Source organism: Dermacentor andersoni, chromosome 7, assembly GCF_023375885.2.
Source record: "Dermacentor andersoni chromosome 7, qqDerAnde1_hic_scaffold, whole genome shotgun sequence".
Taxonomy (NCBI): Eukaryota; Metazoa; Arthropoda; class Arachnida; order Ixodida; family Ixodidae; genus Dermacentor; species Dermacentor andersoni.
The window spans coordinates 111,181,977-111,197,759 of NC_092820.1; the positions used below are offsets into that span (position 1 = coordinate 111,181,977).

Consider the following 15,783-nt stretch of genomic DNA (forward strand, 5'->3'; position numbering starts at 1 on the left):
GAGTTGGCGATCCCGTCGCGTGCAGCCTATGGATGTTGTCGATGTTTCCATGATGAAACCGTATCACTCACGTTGACGAGGCCATTCTCACTTCCACTCGCTTTCATCCCGCTTGTGGGACAGTTTCCTCTTCACAAACTTATTCAGTGTTGCCGTGTAAGTGCTATGTTTTTTTCCCTCTGTTTCGCACTTGAATCATCGAGACGATGCTTTCTCGAAGGTGGGTAATGACTCGAGCGTAACACTTGGCTGTGTAGTGGCTTTGCCGCTTCTGCAGAAGGTGAGGCCTACGATGAAGAAGACGCACTCTCAGTGAAGGTGTCGAAACTTAATAGCTTTAGTCATATATATAGTAATGTGACTGTGTATATCCCAAGCAAGGAAAGTCTCAGAATAGACATTACAGATATTAAATAAATGTTGCTTCGGCAGCATTGCGCATGACTACATAGCTTGAATGCTATTTGCATTACCATCGAGAGTCATCATGAGATCGATTCTGCCGTAATATTTTTCGATTCCGCCCATGATTTTCTGCACTTGAACACTTTCTTCGTTCACCTTAAAATTATAGGCCACTAATATATATTCTTGGCATTAATTAGCTAATACTATTAGTTTTGTGCAGACACAAGTTTTGTAACCGTTTTCGCCTTATCATTTTATGTTTCATGCATAAAGTACGTTAATGGACACGCGGTGTGGACTAGGGTGTGTCCCACAGCAATATTCCTACAACATTTTGTCGTATACACAGTAAGGCCTAAGTTATGAAGAAATAACTTTGAAAGTCGTCTATAACGTCGTGCGTGTACCCGCACTTATGTACAAGTGATTGACGTGGTCAACAACAAAAGCTTACGGACCACGGGATTCCATACAAGGTTGAATTTCGGAGCAGGATTTAATGGAATCTCACAGAAACGCATTTACTAGTAGAGTCTGGAAGTGTGAATAGGGTGCGGGATTGTGAGGCTCGATATATATTAAGCTCTTTTGTCCACTGTACAGGGCTTCCTTATTTTTCAGCTACAATAATAGTTTAAAACCTGCCTCTTTCTAGTGCGCGAATCATTTATGAAGTACAAAAGCCTATATCAGACTAGCGGCTCACCTCTAATTGGGGCAGGTCATTGAACACTCCTTCCATAGAAGAAATGCGGTTAACTTGAAGTTCCGCTTCCTTCAGGAATCTTGTTTTTATGAAAAGGTTTGGCGGTAACTTGTGTATATTGTTGTGCGACAACGCCACACAGCGGAGTTCGGGTAAGCCATACAGATATTCCTCGTCGATTGTCTCTATTTCGTTGAACCTGAAATCCAGTAACCACAGTTTTGAAAAAGTAAGCATTCCTTCAAGATGCTTGATGGGGTTCCTCTGTATGGTGAGCCTTTGAAGACGCTTTGTAGCGGTCAAACCAAGGGGAACACTTTGCAGTTCATTTTTAATCAGCCATATAGATGACAAGGTCGTCATAGCACGTGCCGCTGCTTCCCCGATGTCGCGTAGACTGCATTTAATTATGCGTACCGATAAAATTGTGCGGTTGGCAAACCACGAGGCTTCCAACTGCGTGATATTGAAGTTCTCCAAGGAGAGCTTGTGTATGTAGACTCCCTGTAGCTTTTGCATGTCGGCATTTAATTCGTTACGTACGAATCTGGCGTTACATCTGACGTAGGGACCGTATTTAGACCCCGAGCACGAACAGCGGGTTAGGGCAGGGCATGTGGTGTTATCTCCCTTGCGACTAAAGCCATCTGCTATATATATTGCGAATGCCAATATAAACACGAAGAAGAGCTTGCGCTCATGGCATGAATCTGTTGTGGACCCCGGATACATTTCCGTAACACTTTCCCTTTAACTCTTCGCAAGATATGCTTTACATGATAATGAATAGCGCTCACCGCTTGTTCTCGGCATAGTAGGTGGACATGGCCTCGGCACAGCTAACTCCAGCACAGCGCCCAACAGAGCACCAGTTGTAAACGTCGATTATGTTCCGTGGAAAACACCACCAGTATTGGCACCACCACCTTACCAAAATAAACCTGCCCGGTTCTCGACACTTGTACAAAAATAAACCTGATCCATTTACTGATTTCGCCTGGTCCTTTTGATTAAGCCCTCGTGTTGCGGCACTAAGGTCCCTTGCCGAAGTCTTTAGGGTCACGGTCGCGACGAAGGAACTCTTCTTTTACATTTCCCGAAAAGCGCAGAAAATACACATCGACATAAAGGAACTGAGCTATTCGATGGCTTCAGAAGCACACAGACGTGGCACTTCGTTCGTTTTAACAGGTCGAGCTCCCAATCACATATTACGAGTGAAATCTTCGAGGACGTCGCAGGGTTTTCTTGTTGGGCGGATTCTTCTCGCTCGCGCTCAAAAGACACAGCAGCGTCCGCCGAATAAACAGCCCTCAACGCGAGTGCCCATTAGTTCGAGACAACAGTGAGAATGGCAACGGTGATATCAACGCCGACAGGTTAAACGGAAGTACATCCTGCGGATGTTTAGGAAGTTGCGGCCGGATACAGCTGCATAGCTGCAGTTGATAACATAACCAGAGTCAGCCCTTGCGGCAAGATAGGATTATGAAAGGGACACTAAAGGCAAATATTAAGTCAAGCTTAAGCTTAAGCTCAAGCTTTGAAACCTCTAAGGCGTCAATATTATCGCGAACAGGGTCTTTATAATTGAGAAACTGAGGTAAATGCAGGACATGATTAGAGACTCCCCCAATACATTCAAGCACTTGCCCTATGACGAAGGAACTCGTTAGCCAAATTCTGTCACTAGTACACAACCACTGATTGTAAAAAACGTCGGTGTAGCCTATAATAGGATGAAAGAAAATGCTACCTATTAAGTTGTATTTTATTTTTTTGAAAATCACTCATGAAAATTACCCTTGAAAACGACGCGGGCGGTGGTCGAAAGGTTTTCGCTCGACTCTGCGCCACCCAGTTTCTCGGGTTTCAGCAGTTTCGTTATCGCGTAGTGCTGCGCTCGTTTTGCTGGCTCGCCAAACTCGCACAAACTGCAAGTAGCAGAGAATTTCTCTTCCCTGTGATGTCTCCGGGATGCGTGAACGGTCTACGCCACTTGACCAAATAGCAGCTGCAGCGGCGAATCCACCGCTCAGTCTTGGCTCAGTGCCGCCGTCTGTCGGGCGTCGTTTTACTCACCGACGGCAGCAAAGAGTCTTCATCATCATCATCAGCCTATTTTATGTCCACTGCAGAACGAAGGCCTTTCCCTGAGATCTACAGTTAGCTCTCCTTTGCTCCAACCGATTCGAAGAAGCGCCCGCGAAGTTCCTAATTTCATCGCTCCACCAAGTCTTCTGCTGTCCACGACTGCGCTTCCCTTCTCCTGGTATCTATTCTGTAACCCTAATTGTCCAACGTTTGTGTAGCCTGCACATTACCTGCTCAGCTCCATTTTTTTTTTCTTGATGTCAATTAGAATATCGTCTATACCCGTCTTCTCTCTGATCCAAACCGCTCTCTTTCTGTCTCTTAACGCTATGTCTATCATTCTTCGTTCCATCACTTTTTGCGCGGTCCTTAACTTCTCAGGCTTCTTTGTCTGTCTACAACTTTCTGCCCCATGTGTCAGAACGTATAAAAGGCACTGATTGTATACCTTCCTTTTCAATGATAATGGCAAGCTTCTAGTCAGGAGCTAACAATGTCTGCCGTATGCGATCCAACCCATCTTTATGCTTCAATGAATTTACTTCTCGTGATCATGGTTCCCTGTGATTAATTGACCTAGGTGAACGCACTCCTTCACTGACTCTAGAGGCTGACTGGTGATCCTGAATTCTTGTTCTCTTGCCCGGCTATTCAGCATTATCTTTGTATTCTGCATATTAATCTTCAACCCCACTGTTACGCTGTCTCTGCTAAGGTATTCTATCCTCTGTATCAACTCGTCTGCAGTGTTGCCGAATAGAACAATGTCATCGGCGAATCAACGGTTGCTAAGTTATTCGCCCTCGATATTTACTCCTAAGCCTTCCCAGTTTATTAGCTTGAATACTTATTCCAGGCACGCAGTGAATATCATTGGAGGGATTGTGTCTCCGTGTCCGACCCCTTTCTTTATAGGTATCTCCCTACTTGTGTAGAATTAATGTGGCTGTGGAATCTCCGTAGAGATTTTCCAAGGTATTTATGTAAGAGGTTTGTACTCCTTGATTACGTAATGCCTCTATGACTGCTGGTATCCCTGCTGACTCAAATGCCTTTTCGTGTTCTATGAAAGCTATATAGAGAGGCTTGTTATATTCTGCGGATTTCTCGATTGCCTGATTAATGACATGGATGTGATCCATTGTAGAGTATCCCTTCCTTATGCCAGCCTGTTCCCTTGGTTGACTAAAGTGCAGTGTTGCCCTTATTCTATTGGGGATTATTTTGGCAAATATTTTATATAATACTCGGAGTAAGCTAATGAACCTAAAGATTTTCAATTCCTTAACGTCTCCCTTTTCGTGGATTAGTAAATTGTTCCAGTTTCCTGTTTTCTGGGACCATTGCAGTCGATAGACACTTCGTATAGAGAAAAAAATTAAATTATGGGGTTTAACGTGCCAAAACCAATGTCTGATTATGAGGCAGGCCGTAGTGGAGGACTCCGGAAATTTCGACCACCTGGGGATCTTTAACGTGCGCTTAAATCTAAGGACACGGGCGTTTTCGCATTTCGCCCCCATCGAAATCCGGCCGCCGTGGCCGGTATTCGATCCCGCGACCTCGTGCTCAGCAGCCCAACACCATAGCCACTGAGCAACCACGGCGGGTTCGTATAGAAAGCTGCCAGTTTTGCAAACATTATGTCTCCTGCATCACTGATTAAATCTACTGTTATTCCAACTTCTCCAGCCGATTTTCCCCGTTTCATGTTTTCTAAGGTCCTTCTGACCTCATCGCTAGTTATAGGAGGAGCATCTGCAACCTGTTCATTACTGCTTCAAATGGACGAATCGTGGCTCATATGGGTACTGTACAGGTCAGTATAGAATTATTCCGCTGCTTTTACTATGACTTCGAGATTGCTGATGATATTACTTTGTCCTACGCCAAGTTTCTTTCTCACTGATTTCAGGCTGCGTCCATATTTTACGGCTTCTTCAGTCTTTCTCACGTTATAGTTTCGAATATCACTCATTTTCGCATTGTTGATCAGTTTTGACAGTTCAGCGAATTCTACTTTATCGCGCGAGTTGGACATTTTCATTCTTTGTCGTTTCTTTATTAGATCCTTTGTTACTTGGGAGAGCTTGCCTACTGGCTGCCTTGGCACCCACTTGAATTCCTGCCCCTGAAGCCAGCCTAGTTACGGTTTCATTCATTAGCTCTATGTCAACATCATCTCTCTGTTCTAAGGATGCATATTTGTTGGCAAGGCCTGAATTCGTCTGCATTTAACCTTACTGCGTCTAGGTTGACCAGTTTCTTCTTAACCAATTTTTTCTCTTTCTCTCTTCATATTGAGGTGACTCCTAGCCCTCACTAATCTATGATCACTGCACTTTACCGTACCTATCACTTCTACACACTGCACTAAGCTGGGATTGGCAGAAAGTATGAAATCGATTTCTTTTCTTGTTTCGCCATTAGAGCTTTTCCAGGTCCACTTTCGGTTGCTAGGCTTCTTGAAAAAGGTATTCATTATTAAACCTTATTTCTTTCTGCGAATTCTATCAAAATATCTCCTCTATCATTCCTAGAATTGACGCCGTACTGGCCAATTGCTTGTTCACCAGCCTTCTTTTTCCCCACTTTTGCACTGCAGTCACCCATTACTACAGTTTACTGAGTTTGCACTATTCTCATCGGTAATTCAACATCTTCATAAAACTTATCTACTTCATCATCATCATGTGTAGTTGTTGGAGCGTAGTCTTGTACTACCTATAATCTGTACCTCTTATTAAGATTGATTACGACTACCTCTACCCTCCTATTAATGCTGTAGAATTCATCAATCTTGCCCGCAATGTCCTTATGGATTAGGAATCCTACCCCTCATTCCTTCTTGTCTGTGAGACCTCTATAGCAGAGGACATAGCCGTTAGTCAGCACTGTATAAGCCTCACCAGTTCTTCTGATCTCGCTAAGGCCAGTGATATCCCAAACAATATCTGATGTTTCCTCGAAGTGTCCTGCTAAGCGAGCCTCACTCAGCAGAGTTCATGCGTTAAGGGCTGGCAGGGTCAGTTTCCATTGGCGGCTTGTCCGGATCCAGATTCTTAGCCCCCTCTGCAAGCGCTACTATATCTGACCGCCGCCTTGGTCATGTACTGCGCAGCTGCTGGTGACTGAGCGCCATGGTTTAACTGTCGGAATCAAATGGTGGTGATGGCGTATACAACCTCACCACTCCCCCTGGTGGGTGGTGGGAGATTTAAATTTCGAAAAATGTATTTGGACCTTTCATATAGAATTTGCTCGTAAACAAAGTCCTTTCTTGGAAAGAAACATTCGCTGCGACGTTTCTCGAATGGTGCTTAAACAGTCCACGTCGACCTATTATTTGCCTTTGGTGTGCCTCTAACATAAGTGAGACTATTCCTACCGGTATTATGCATTCGTAGTTTCCATGAAGACGTTTCTTGTATAACTGGCGCGGTTCATCGCGAAACGTGCATGTGAGAAATACAGCGAGGCAGAACTTCGTAAATGTGTTATTTGAGCGCATATTTTTGGCAACGGCACCTAAGTTCACTCGAAGCGCATTGACAAAAAATGAGCCCGACACCACACTGACCGATAAATTTCTAGGGGCTGAAAGGCGAGCCTGAATTTTTCCATATGAAGAAAAATACTCACTGGCATCAGGCAATCTGCAACTAAGAGCAACGTTTCGAACGTACTACATGGTACATATTATAGCAACCACTTGTGCAATAGCCCCACGTTCTTGTTCCAGTAATTTGCGGCAGCATCTTTCGTAATATGTACCGTAAATTAGTTTACCAAATTTAGGTCCAATTTCGGAAAGAGCTCTCTATAAAGAAATACCTTGTGTTAAGTTAAGCAGCTCCAGACGGGTGACACTAGAAAGAGGAAAATGCACCGAAGTATGATCAGCATAAATATAAACCGCGAGTAAGTAGAAAACTGCTCATATGCCTCGTTATGTTTCCAGGTTCCCTCACATTAGTAGTAGTGGCCTCATTATTAGTCCTAAACACACATTCGGGACAATCATGTCTTTAGAAACAAGCTCTTTGGCGATTACACATCAATCTTGGATGTATATACGCCAAAAAAGGCGTCTTGCTCAGTTGCTTTCTGGTCGCACTTGAATATAAGCAGATCAATGATAAGATTTATTCAATAACTAATGTTCAGCATACACAGCTAATTCTCGGCAAGGCTAAGACGACTTCTTTGCCCTCATTGCATAAATTCGACTGCTTTCGTCTGTAAAGTATTTTCTTCAACGCAGGTGAAATACCGCAACTCAAAAACGTGCTTTATTTCGGCTCGCAATACTCGTGCATTACGCGAGTACACACGATATGTTATGTTTTCTTTGAATGAGCCAGACACAAAGACGTAAGCATGAAATTTTCGTTGCGGCCGTCAACACATGCACTGTGCTCTTACCTCCCACTGCCGCCGAGTAGCCCACTATGCGAGGGCGCCCAACAGAATGCTGCTTTCTGCAAGTTCCCATCTGCTCTTTCTTTCGGTGCAAATGTACTTTTCGTAAGCGACTTTCCGCAAGCGGCACAGCAGCGCAGTACGCAAGCAGAAAGCATTACTCATCATGTTTTTCTCTGCCTCCGTTGTTTGCAAATAGCCAACAAGCGCAGCAATATCCTAAGTCGCAATAAGATCAGAGCCTTGGGATTATCACTTCAGAATGTAGTTCTATGTCTGTGTCTGTTTCAACTCTTATTCAAATTTCCTTTCTATATTGCTTCGCAACGCTTACTTGCTGTTCTTTTCTTATTCAACACTACTGCCAGCTGCCTTTTGTAAACCCAGGCAGGAGTTCTAATATATGCAGTAAAGAAAGCAGGGGATTTTGTGCACGCTTAGTACTGTGAGCACTGAAAAGCGGGCATTCTCAGGGAGGGCCAGAATCCCCCCCTCCCTCCCCTCATGATGTGCCAGCCTTAAGTATTGTGATAAAAATTTATAAACAAAGAAAACATTTTCCAGCACCCATATTCTTTACAGCAGTTAATAGAATTGCGTTTATACGGCTGCATTTTCTATCAAGAATAATGGTCTATATATAACCTCTGAACATAAAAAGAAATACAACACCAACTAATGACAATGCAAGTCTGGCAGCAATAGAGATAAACCGCATTCAAGAATGGTTGACTTGAGAAGTATTCGAGAGGCCTTTGCCCTGCAGTGGGCGTAACCAGGCTGCTGCTGCTGCTGCTGCTGCTGCTGCTGCTGCTGCTGCTGCTGCTGATGATGACGACGACGACGACGACCAACGTTACTAGATTACCTCTTTCAGGTTGCAAACTCCGGCGCCGCAGGTGGCACCCTTCGATGTTCCGCCGAGCGAGGGCGCGCTCGTCTCTGTTTGACCGGTCTCGTTGGGTTTGACGGCGGCGACGGCTGTTTCGGCGAGTGTCGGCGGTTCGTCTGTCTTTTCGCAGCTTCTCTGGCGAAGTCAACGCAGGCTTGGCCCCGTGCCGAGTGTTTCTTCGTTACCTTCAACTGTGTTGTGTAGTGATCACTATCCCTGTGAGTGCCAACGAGATCTATCGACGCAGCTCGTGAGGCGTGTGCTCCCGCTGCAAGTTGTCACATTTGCGACCACGTGCGGCGTCCTTGCGCCCGAGCTGTGCGTCTTGCGGATCGTGCGACGTAGTTTGACTTGCTCACTTCAAGTCAAGACAAGAACAGCTTCTCAACGTAATGTGCGACTACGGTTGACCACCGTTGATTATCGCAATTGCATCTATATCGTGTCTGGCTGTGACGTGTCCTGAATCTGAGAAAACATGCCTCGTTGCTTTGTGACTAGTTGCCGAAGTGGCTACGATTCGACGAAACCCACGGCTGAAAAAAGACATTTTTTAAGCCACCCGCTGACGAGGTCCACCTTCAACAGTGGCGACGGGCTATACCCAGATCGGATAAGGAGCTATCCAGCTCATGCGCCGTTTGCGACCTCCACTTTCACGAGGAAGATATTGCGAAGCACTTCATTCACAAAGTTCATGGTGACGTAGTTGTCATACCGCGTGACAAGTGGGCTCTTAAGGAAGATGCCGTGCCGCACATTTTTCCCAATTGCCCTAAATACTTGTCGAAGCCAGCGCGAAAACGCAAGGCTCCAACCGTGCGTGCACCGCCTCGGCCTAAGCGTCAGAAAGGGCAAAAAAAGAACGACAAAGAGGCTGCTACGTCGAACTTCTGCGTTTCTAGGGAAAGCAGTGGTGACATTGTCAGCAATGTTGTGCAGGAGAACAACATACAGCTTTTCAATGAGTTGTGTGGCATGGCAGCCGCAGGCCAACGGTTGCAGGGTTGGTTACTTGAGGTAGTTGGCACTACAACCGTGGTGTACAAGCTGGTAATGAGAGCAGACCTTCCAGCAATCGACAGGGCTGTGTTAGTGTCGAGAGACATGACCGCCTCTGTCAGTGCCAAGGGGCAACGTGTGCAATCGGCTGGGTATGCTTCTGATGCGAGCATTGAACTGAAATTATGTGACGACCTAAAGTTGTTACTTTCATGTATTGAAAGGCTGAATTTTTCTGAAGGTTGCCCGGCTGATAATTACCCCTGTGTCTTGTCATCAGCTGTGGCCATTAAAAATGGTGAAACAAGGCATCGCAAATCATGCACAATTCTGTCTCTAACTGCAACATGCCACGAATGCCGGAGTTTGCACAAGCTCTTTTCACGGCGTCGCAAGACAAGCAACAGGTTGAAATATAGGAGCACTAAAGCGAAGTCCCTGCGTCGAAAGGCATTAAGAGCAACTATGCAGAGAGAACAGATGAAGAAAGAAGTAACCACCATGAAAAAAAAAACTTCAGAATGTTACAGAAGAGAGAGTGGAACGTGCACTTGACATTCTTCCAGATAAACAGCAGCTCGGTTTCAGGACTGCTTTTCAGGCAGCAAAAGCAAAATCGAAAAATGGGAGGCGGTACACAGAAGAGTGGTTAATGACATGCCTTCTGCTGCAGATTTCAAGCCCAAAAGCTTACAAACTGTTATCTGGTTTGCAGCTTCTGCCACTTCCTACAAGAGCACGCCTTCGTCAGATTATTAGTGGCATTCCCTGCAGGTACGGTTTCAATCAGGTATCGCTAAAGAGTATCCGAGAGCATTTTCATGAGAAGAGCCGCCTGAGAAGGTGCGGTGTTCTATTGCTCGATGAGGTAAAGCTCAAGCAATCTGTTGCTTTCAGCAAAACCTCATACAAGATGGATGGCTTTGTTGATTACGGCGATGTGACAAATGCCACCACCGACCAACTTGCTGACCACGCACTGGTGTCGATGTTTGTTCCGTTTTTTGAGAACTGGGTACAACCCATAGCATCTTTTGCCACAAGAGGTGCGGCATCTGGACGGATCCTTGCACAGCTCCTGTTAAGTGCTGTGCTGCAGCTTCACAAGCATAATGCTTCAGTGCTTGTTGTCGTAAGTGATGGAGCAGGTAATAACCACTCAATGTGGACGAACCTGGGAATATCGAGAAACATGATATCGCCATGCAACAGCATCGAGCACCCCTGGGAGCCTTCACAGAAGATCTTCCTTATCTGTGACGTTCCACACGTAGACAAATGCATCAGAAATCATTTGAAAAAGCACACCTATGGAATGGTAAGAAGAAATATGTGCACTTATTTGCAATGGAGCTCAGAAAACTGTTTGGGTCTTTCAGGCTGGAGATCATCAGATCAACTTTGCACATTATTTTGCGCTGTATGAATCCGAAAAGAGCAAACATACGAGAGTTGTGCCAAAACTGACTAGAGCACATGTTGCCCCGGACAACCTCCAGAAGATGAGCGTTCGACTTGCTACACGGGTACCGTGAAATGCAACGCTTAGTATTTTTGGTTATTTTTTAACTAATTTATAAATGAACTTTTTTTCAGCTATTCAGCCGTGGAACAGCTATTGGCATCCGCATATACAGAGAAGCCGGTGCTGAAGGCCTGTTCGGGGGGAACAGAAGCATTCACCAAATTGCTTAATGACCTGTTTGATGCTTTGAACATAAAGCTACCTGAAAGAGGCATTAAAAGGCACTCAAAGGAAATACAGGCAATCCAAAGTACCTTTTCATGCATGTTGTTGCTTATTTACTGACATTTTACCTCATTCATTCAGGTCATCAAAGACTTCTTGGAAATGTTGAATATCAAAGAAAAGAACGCCGTGGAGAAAGGTCTCAATCTCCTTGCGTCTCAACTGACCACGGAGTCCTTGCGTGTTACTTTGTTGTCAACGCTTGACATCATCGAGTTCTTACTGGATCAGGGTGCACACCATCTTTTGACGGCAAAGTTGAACCAGGACCCCCTAGAGGTGATAATGTGATCGGTGCTGTTTTAGAGTGTTGAAGTGATGAAGTTGCTTGTGGCCTAACAAACCATGTATCTTTTCCAGCGCCACTTCGGACTTGTCCGTTCCTTCGGAGGGGATGAATCTCACCCTACTGTGGTCAATTTCACCCAAATATTCCGCCTTCTGAGTTTGTACACACCGATGAAAACTGCTTTGCGTGGGAGTGTGCAAGGTGTGCCAGGAAATTTGCTTGTCAGCGTACAGGACACACGTACAGCGTACAGGACGAGAGAGTTTTACCGCGCCAAACATGCGTTCTTGCGTGAACGCATAGAAGAAAAGCTACTGGAGATGACGTCAGAAACAGCCAGGAACCCTGGAGAGCAGGACGACGATCACTCCTACTTCAAAGGGGAAGTGGACGATGCTATTGTCTACTACTTGAGTGGATATGTTGTGCACAAATTTGAAAAGCACACGTCATGCCATGTGTGCTTAGAAGACATAAGCAGTCCAGTGCCTGTTGTTTGCCGTGATGCATATCTGACGGCTTATAGAAGTTTCAAGGAAGGCTGCATGAAACATCCTACAGCTAAGTTGTTGAGTGTGACGAAACTTGTCAATGATGTAGTTTCTGTCACATTAGATGAGGCTGGTGCCTGCGAAAACATTTTCTGGAAGGTACTAGAACAGCTCGATAAGTGCAGCCTTGCTCGCTTGGGCTGTGCATATCACATGCCAGCATTCACATGCCAGATATTGAACTTTGTCATTGTGACAAGGATGCACTTTTTCTCCAGAGATTTTAACCATCGGTTACAAGGCGAGGAAAATGTGGCTATAGCAAACAAAAAAGCGCGTCTCTTGTAACTCTGGCTCTTGGAAAATGGTTCCCAGTTGATTTTTATTGCATTGATTCAATAAATTGTTTTCAATTTGGCTTTTGTTCCCGTCATCTTTCGCGTTTTATAGCCTTAAGAACGGCGAGCTTTCACTGAAGTAGTTGAGTATCTTGCATTTAATAAACGCGTATCCTAGCATTAAGTGTTCTGCAACAAAAGGGTGGTTCTAAGCTTTAGGTTTCAGTATTTTCGGCGGCATCAGATACCTATTTTACGTGGCTCACCGCTAACATCTGATTTTATGCAAAACTGAATTAAAAAGAACAGGAAACTGATGAATCCTCACAGCTCAATAGATAGGAGTCCCGCGCAGCAGTAGCTAGGTTCACGCATCTCAGTAGCACCTCTGCCGGGTGGCATCGCTATAATGGCTCAAACGATATTCTAGTAGCGAAGTGGAAATAACGTTTGCTCACTATCTCGAAAATAACTCCCATTACACATAACTAACTGCGTAAATTGCGATGAACGCAGCGCGCAGGCTCCGTAACGATGATGCGACCGGGCCAACGGTGTCAGAAGCGCCATCTCGCGAGCGGGAACCGAAGGGGGCCACATTTGCCGCCGCATCCCGGCGGAGTTTGCAAACTGAAAGAAGTAATCTAGTAACGGTGGACGACGACGACTTGAGAACGTTCCGTGGGAGGGTGCTCCATTCGTTTATTCTTTTAGGAAAGGCCAATACACCGATGCCTTTATTGTTGTCTGTGGCTTAATTTTTGTTTTCTTCTGAATACCTCTTGTCTGTCGCACTATAATTATTTACACGTAAATGTCAAATCTCATTCTAGTGTAGTCCATAGCGACGGCAAATAACACCTTTGAGTACCGTTATCTATATTGAACTTCTGCTGTCTCGAGCTGAGACCGTAATTTTATGATACCCAATTGAGAAACGCCTACTGTATTCGACATGAATAAACTTACGCGCTTTACTTTTTACGCATTGTGGAACATTTAAACCTGTATTAAGGTGACAGACAGCGTCCGCGTACTGTAGCAATTGCCTGAAAACTTCTTGTGAGCCTATAACTCCGCAGCCCTTCTGCAGGAGCTGAAGCGCCGATTCAGTAACTAAAATTCTCCATTGCCGCTCAGGAAACGAAATCGTTATGTGAAGTATCTCACTTTTTGGAGTCAAGAGTTGATACTGGATATTCACATGTCTCGAGTTCCCTAGCGCATAAATTCTTGCGAAAGCCTCAGATGGCTCATAGGTTGAAAATTCTGCTATCCGGCGTCGTGGCCGCAAAATTCAAGCGAACCAAAGTGTAGATATGGGCGAACCGACCACGTCTTCAAGCTGGGGCCCGATAAAGTAAAGCTATTCCAATCTATATTTATTCCAATCTATTGACGTCAAACTTACGCAACTACCGACGCATGCAACTGGTGGTGTTGTTTGAAAAGCCAGTCAAACGCGCTTCTCGTTTATAGAATGTCACTTTCTTTTGCTTTCAAAGCCAATAGCATCACCTACAATGCGTATGTCTTCTAGTATAGTTGGCTGCCAGGTGGCGAGGAGCATGGTCAAGTGGAGAGGGTTTCGATGGGACCGAGTTAGCACACTGAATATAGATAACCGGATGAAGAAGGTGGTGCCGGCGCCTCCGATTTGTCAGCTTCCCCTTGCTTAGCTTTCGATGCCTGGTCGAAAATCGCGGCGACATGCAAAGGAAGACCAAAAATGAGCCTAAAACGAATCCTCAGCAAAGTAGAGTTTGCAGAGCGGTGCCATATACGTGCCGAAAGGTCTGGATAATATTATAATGGAAGGCAAAATATTTTATTATACGCAAACAAATCCACGCTCTCCGGCGGCTGCGAGTGACCACTATCTAAGCCATCGGCAGGCATCTTCTATTCTTTTCAGGACGGGGCAGTCTCCGGCTATTTAGTAAAAAAAAATCAATTTTGTTCGGCCTATTAATGCATCTTTGATTTTGTGACGTCGCGTGACAGACAGGCGAAGTCGGAGCAGCGCGAGATCATTCGATCAATAGCACAAGGCTAATGGCGAAAAGGCGTAAAATCAGAAATGATCATTATTCTTTTTTTTTTTTTTTTTTGTGATCATACACACCCAGGTAGCACACAAAGTCTTGAAAACGTCGTATTAAGGGATTCAGCGTCTGAAACGGATTCTTGACCAAAATCGACGCATCAAAGACGTTCCAAACAAGATAGCTTAAAAACGAGGGGTGAATACGTTTTGATAACGTTGGAAGCCAGGCAGCTTAAAAACGAGGGGTGAATACGTTTTGAAAACGACTCAAGGCGCCACCGCCACGCCACGGCGCGTCAGCCTCTTTAGCGGCTTCTACAATATTCAACAACACATCAACACGATCCAACCTTGCGCAAGGTGGCGATACTGTCGTCAAATCATGTGACCAAGGTGGCCACGTGATTCGTGATGCCGGGCAGCCGGGCGAGCCGGGCATAGTCGCGCCGTCATGGCGTCGTCGCGTCACCGCACTCGCATTGCGCTGTGGTGTGTTTGCGGCTGTTCTGAATGTGCTGCCGCTGCCCTTTGCTATGTAAGTGTTGCAGTGTTTTGCTCTCAAGAAAACGATATTCTGTGATCAGTTTGGGTTGTGCGATATGTTTGTGTGGTTTTAATTTGGAAATCAGTAGTGTTTTCAATTGTTATGTGACCAAGGCGGCCACGTTATTCGTGAAGCCGGGCATAGTTACGTTATCGCACTCGCATGGCACTATGGTCTGTTTGCGACTGTTCTGAATGTGCTGCCGCTGCCCTTTGTAAGTGTTGCAGTGCTTTGCTGTCAAGAAAACGACATTCTGTGATTAGTTTGGGTTGTGCGATCTGTTTGAGCCGGGCATAATAGCGTTATCGCACTTGCATTGCGCTGTGGTATGATAGCGGCTGTTCTGAATGTGCTGCCGCTGCCCTTTGTCATGTAAGTGTTGCAGGGTTTTGCCGTCAAGAAAAAGATATTCTGTGATCAGTTTGCGTTGTGCGATATGTTTGTGTGGTTTTAATTTGGAAATCAGTAGTGTTTTCAATTGTTATGTGACCAAGGCGGCCACGTTATTCGTGAAGCCGGGCATAGTTACGTTATCGCACTCGCATGGCACTATGGTCTGTTTGCGACTGTTCTGAATGTGCTGCCGCTGCCCTTTGTCACGTAAGTGTTGCAGTGCTTTGCTGTCAAGAAAACGACATTCTGTGATTAGTTTGGGTTGTGCGATCTGTTTGAGCCGGGCATAATAGCGTTATCGCACTTGCATTGCGCTGTGGTATGATAGCGGCTGTTCTGAATGTGCTGCCGCTGCCCTTTGTCATGTAAGTGTTGCAGGGTTTTGCCGTCAAGAAAACGACGTTCTG

The 15,783-nt window shown here is 45.3% G+C and overlaps 1 pseudogene; it reads left to right on the forward strand.

Moving 5' to 3' along the window:
• Nucleotides 1–9,000: 9,000 nt before the first annotated feature.
• On the forward strand, nucleotides 9,001–12,472 carry LOC126534624 (uncharacterized; annotated as a pseudogene).
• The last annotated feature ends 3,311 nt before the right edge of the window (nucleotides 12,473–15,783 follow it).